The sequence below is a fragment of the Pogonomyrmex barbatus genome, unplaced genomic scaffold (genome assembly GCF_055798465.1).
Source record: "Pogonomyrmex barbatus isolate J1 unplaced genomic scaffold, ASM5579846v1 scaffold43, whole genome shotgun sequence".
NCBI classification, from domain to species: Eukaryota; Metazoa; Arthropoda; class Insecta; order Hymenoptera; family Formicidae; genus Pogonomyrmex; species Pogonomyrmex barbatus.
In genome coordinates this window covers 2,501-7,500 of record NW_028297142.1, presented here as the reverse complement: position 1 = coordinate 7,500, position 5,000 = coordinate 2,501, and the positions used below count along the sequence as shown (strand labels likewise).

General features: G+C 59.6%; 1 non-coding gene across 1 annotated transcript in view; it reads right to left on the bottom strand.

The window, feature by feature from the left end:
• LOC148935503 (small subunit ribosomal RNA) overlaps positions 1-78 on the bottom strand; it is a 1,920-nt gene extending 1,842 nt beyond the window's left edge. The window contains exon 1 of the ribosomal RNA XR_016140298.1: positions 1-78. This exon is cut by the window's left edge and continues 1,842 nt beyond it. This is a non-coding gene — a ribosomal RNA (small subunit ribosomal RNA).
• Positions 79-5,000: the final 4,922 nt, after the last annotated feature.

Genomic DNA, 5,000 nt, shown 5'->3' with positions numbered 1-5,000 from the left:
TTAATTCGGCATGCACTGAGACATGCATGGCTTAATCTTTGAGACAAGCATATGACTACTGGCAGGATCAACCAGGGAACTTCGTGAGTTCGGTCGCTCGCGTGGAGCGACGCGCGCCCCATCACGTCCGCGAACGTGACGGGCGCCCTTCGTTCGAGATACTCTCGACGTGCCGTTATTACCGCCGGCGCCCTCAAGCCGGTCGGCGACACTCTCTTATTATCGCAATATATACAGCTGGAGACAGACGCTCGTTGGAGCTCTACTCCGTTAAAATTATGTTATAAAGATCATATTTGTTATATAAAGATCATGTTGTTCTCATTCTCCCAAAGTAGCGGCGTATAGCCGCCTCGCCCTGACGCTAGATCGACGGCGCGATGCTCAGACGTCGAGGAACGAGTCGCCGGTGCGTTCAAGCACGGTCGAAAATTTTCGCTACGGTTTACAAGTAAGCGTGAAGAGCGATCTCTCGCTTTCCGCCACTCGGTAACGGTGAAGTCGATGCTCGGTAAGTGCAACGATACATCCGATCGCGTTCGTCTACGAACGAGGGAAGATCGCGCAGCCAACACTGATAAACAGTGCGCGCCACATAGGAGCCATTCGGTCTTACGACGCCGACTCGTGGCAATGCTGTGTCTAGAAATATAATTTCTAATAATACGGCACGACTCAGGAGAGCCGAGGCACATCGTACCGAACGTGCGAAGCACGCCAAACGCACCCGCACGACGATCCGACAACGCTCGGTCGCCGAGCGCACCGCACCTCTTATAGTACCCAACCGGCCGGCCAAGCGGTCGGCGACGCACGGCCTTACGCACGGCCGCTTATGGGCGCGAGCGCCGATGAAACGAGGCGAACGGGACTTAGTCGCTGCGAACGATCGGATTACGATGATCGATCCGAACGGGTCGACAGCGACCGAACGACAGCACAGACGGGATGGATCGAAGAAAAAGAGATGACATTAAACAAAATCGGGCGTCCCGATGGCCGAAAACGGATACTTGTAAGGAGCACCGACAGGCTCGGCGGTACCTCCGACGGGCTCGGCGGTACCTCCGACGTCACGGCGGTACCTCCGACGGGCTCGGGCGGTACCTCCGGCGATGTCGCACGACAAAGTCCGCGCGCGGCGTGTTGCTTTCTCTCTCGGCGGTACCTCCGGCGTACGGGCGATGCAAAAGTCGGCTCGCGGCGTGTTGCTTTCGTTCTCGGCGGTACCTCCGACGGGCTCGGGCGGTACCTCCGACGGTGTCGCACGATAAAGTCCGCGCGCGGCGTGTTGCTTTCGTTCTCGGCGGTACCTCCGACGGGCTCGGGTGGTACCTCCGACGTAGCCGCGTGACAAAGTCCACTCGCGGCGTGTTGCTTTCGCTCTCGGCGGTACCTCCGGCGTACGGGCCATGCAAAAGTCGGCTCGCGGCGTGTTGCTTTCGTTCTCGGCGGTACCTCCGACGGGCTCGGGAGGTACCTCCGACGGTGTCGCACGACAAAGTCCACTCGCGGCGTGTTGCTTTCGCTCTCGGCGGTACCTCCGGCTTACGGGCGATGCAAAAGTCGACTCGCGGCGTGTTGCTTTCGCTCTCGGCGGTACCTCCGGACGCTCGCTCGGGCGGTACCTCCGTCGATGTCGCACGATAAAGTCCGCGCGCGGCGTGTTGCTTTCGTTCTCGGCGGTACCTCCGGCTGGCTCGGGCAGTACCTCCGACATTGTCGCGCGACAAAGTCCACTCGCGGCGTGTTGCTTTCGCTCTCGGCGGTACCTCCGGCTTTCGGGCGATGCAAAAGTCGACTCGCGGCGTGTTGCTTTCTTTCTCGGCGGTACCTCCGACGGGCTCGGGCGGTACCTCCGACGGTGTCGCACGACAAAGTCAGCGCGCGGCGTGTTGCTTTCGTTCTCGGCGGTACCTCCGACGGGCTCGGGCTGTACCTCCGACATTGTCGCGCGACAAAGTCCACTCGCGGCGTGTTGCTTTCGCTCTCGGCGGTACCTCCGGCTTTCGGGCGATGCAAAGGTCGACTCGCGGCGTGTTGCTTTCGCTCTCGGCGGTACCTCCGGACGCTCGCTCGGGCGATACATCCGTCGATGTCGCACGATAAAGTCCGCGCGCGGCGTGTTGCTTTCTCTCTCGGCGGTACCTCCGACGGGCTCGGGCTGTACCTCCGACATTGTCGCGCGACAAAGTCCACTCGCGGCGTGTTGCTTTCGCTCTCGGCGGTACCTCCGGCGTACGGGCCATGCAAAAGTCGGCTCGCGGCGTGTTGCTTTCGTTCTCGGCGGTACCTCCGACGGGCTCGGGAGGTACCTCCGACGGTGTCGCACGACAAAGTCCACTCGCGGCGTGTTGCTTTCGCTCTCGGCGGTACCTCCGGCTTACGGGCGATGCAAAAGTCGACTCGCGGCGTGTTGCTTTCGCTCTCGGCGGTACCTCCGGACGCTCGCTCGGGCGGTACCTCCGTCGATGTCGCACGATAAAGTCCGCGCGCGGCGTGTTGCTTTCGTTCTCGGCGGTACCTCCGGCTGGCTCGGGCAGTACCTCCGACATTGTCGCGCGACAAAGTCCACTCGCGGCGTGTTGCTTTCGCTCTCGGCGGTACCTCCGGCTTTCGGGCGATGCAAAAGTCGACTCGCGGCGTGTTGCTTTCTTTCTCGGCGGTACCTCCGACGGGCTCGGGCGGTACCTCCGACGGTGTCGCACGACAAAGTCAGCGCGCGGCGTGTTGCTTTCGTTCTCGGCGGTACCTCCGACGGGCTCGGGCTGTACCTCCGACATTGTCGCGCGACAAAGTCCACTCGCGGCGTGTTGCTTTCGCTCTCGGCGGTACCTCCGGCTTTCGGGCGATGCAAAGGTCGACTCGCGGCGTGTTGCTTTCGCTCTCGGCGGTACCTCCGGACGCTCGCTCGGGCGATACATCCGTCGATGTCGCACGATAAAGTCCGCGCGCGGCGTGTTGCTTTCTCTCTCGGCGGTACCTCCGACGGGCTCGGGCTGTACCTCCGACATTGTCGCGCGACAAAGTCCACTCGCGGCGTGTTGCTTTCGCTCTCGGCGGTACCTCCGGCGTACGGCCGATGCAAAAGTCGGCTCGCGGCGTGTTGCTTTCGTTCTCGGCGGTACCTCCGGCAGGCTCGGGCTGTACCTCCGACATTGTCGCGCGACAAAGTCCACTCGCGGCGTGTTGCTTTCGCTTTCGGCGGTACCTCCGGCTTTCGGGCGATGCAAAAGTCGACTCGCGGCGTGTTGCTTTCTTTCTCGGCGGTACCTCCGACGGGCTCGGGCAGTACCTCCGACGGTGTCGCACGACAAAGTCCGCGCGCGGCGTGTTGCTTTCGTTCTCGGCGGTACCTCCGACGGGCTCGGGCATTACCTCCGACGTTGCCGCGCGACAAAGTCCACTCGCGGCGTGTTGCTTTCGCTCTCGGCGATACCTCCGGCGTACGGGCGATGCAAAAGTCGGCTCGCGGCGTGTTGCTTTCGTTCTCGGCGGTACCTCCGGCGTAAGGGCGATGCAAAAGTTGGCTCGCGGCGTGTTGCTTTCGCTCTCGGCGGTACCTCCGACGGGCTCGGGCAGTACCTCCGGCGTACGGGCGATGCAAAAGTCGACTCGCGGCGTGTTGCTCTTCGCTCTCGGCGGAACCTCCGATTAGCCGGGCAGCGCAATAAATAACTTTCGTATTAATAAATAAACATTTATTCGTCATTGATATCTGGATTGGTGCCTTTGATAAAGTGTTGCTGTTATCCGTGTTTATATCTTTACTTTTAAAGCATTCATGCATGAATGCTGTCCCTAATAACGTATCACACGCATTGGAGTGTTTGCGTGGGAATACTTTTAGTGTTTCTGTATTAGAAGGTGCATAATGCTTAGTTATTACAGTTATGTTAATTTTTAAACTTATATAACGAAATATAATGTTTATATTGTAATATTATATTTTACTATGCAATTATATAAGTATTGATATTTTAAGGACACAGGATTATAAAATTGTAGCACACGAATGACTGATACTTTAATCGCGCCTCCCGCGGACAGGCACTACACAGGCTCGCGCGCTGCGTGTTGCTTTCGCAAACGCTAAAGTCCGCTCGCGGCGTGTTGCTTTCGCACGACGTGGCGCGCACGGCCGTTCGTGCGTTAAAGTCCGCTCGCGGCGTGTTGCTTTCGCAAACGCTAAAGTCCGCTCGCGGCGTGTTGCTTTCGCAAACGTTAAGTCCGCTCGCGGCGTGTTGCTTTCGCAAACGTTAAGTCCGCTCGCGGCGTGTTGCTTTCGCACGACGTGGCGCGTACGGCCGTTCGTGCGTTAAAGTCCGCTCGCGGCGTGTTGCTTTCGCAAACGCTAAAGTCCGCTCGCGGCGTGTTGCTTTCGCAAACGCTAAAGTCCGCTCGCGGCGTGTTGCTTTCGCAAACGTTAAGTCCGCTCGCGGCGTGTTGCTTTCGCAAACGCTAAAGTCCGCTCGCGGCGTGTTGCTTTCGCAAACGTTAAGTCCGCTCGCGGCGTGTTGCTTTCGCACGACGTGGCGCGTACGGCCGTTCGTGCGTTAAAGTCCGCTCGCGGCGTGTTGCTTTCGCACGACGTGGCGCGTACGGCCGTTCGTGCGTTAAAGTCCGCTCGCGGCGTGTTGCTTTCGCAAACGCTAAAGTCCGCTCGCGGCGTGTTGCTTTCGCAAACGTTAAGTCCGCTCGCGGCGTGTTGCTTTCGCACGACGTGGCGCGTACGGCCGTTCGTGCGTTAAAGTCCGCTCGCGGCGTGTTGCTTTCGCACGACGTGGCGCGTACGGCCGTTCGTGCGTTAAAGTCCGCTCGCGGCGTGTTGCTTTCGCAAACGCTAAAGTCCGCTCGCGGCGTGTTGCTTTCGCAAACGTTAAGTCCGCTCGCGGCGTGTTGCTTTCGCAAACGTTAAGTCCGCTCGCGGCGTGTTGCTTTCGCACGACGTGGCGCGTACGGCCGTTCGTGCGTTAAAGTCCGCTCGCGGCGTGTTGCTT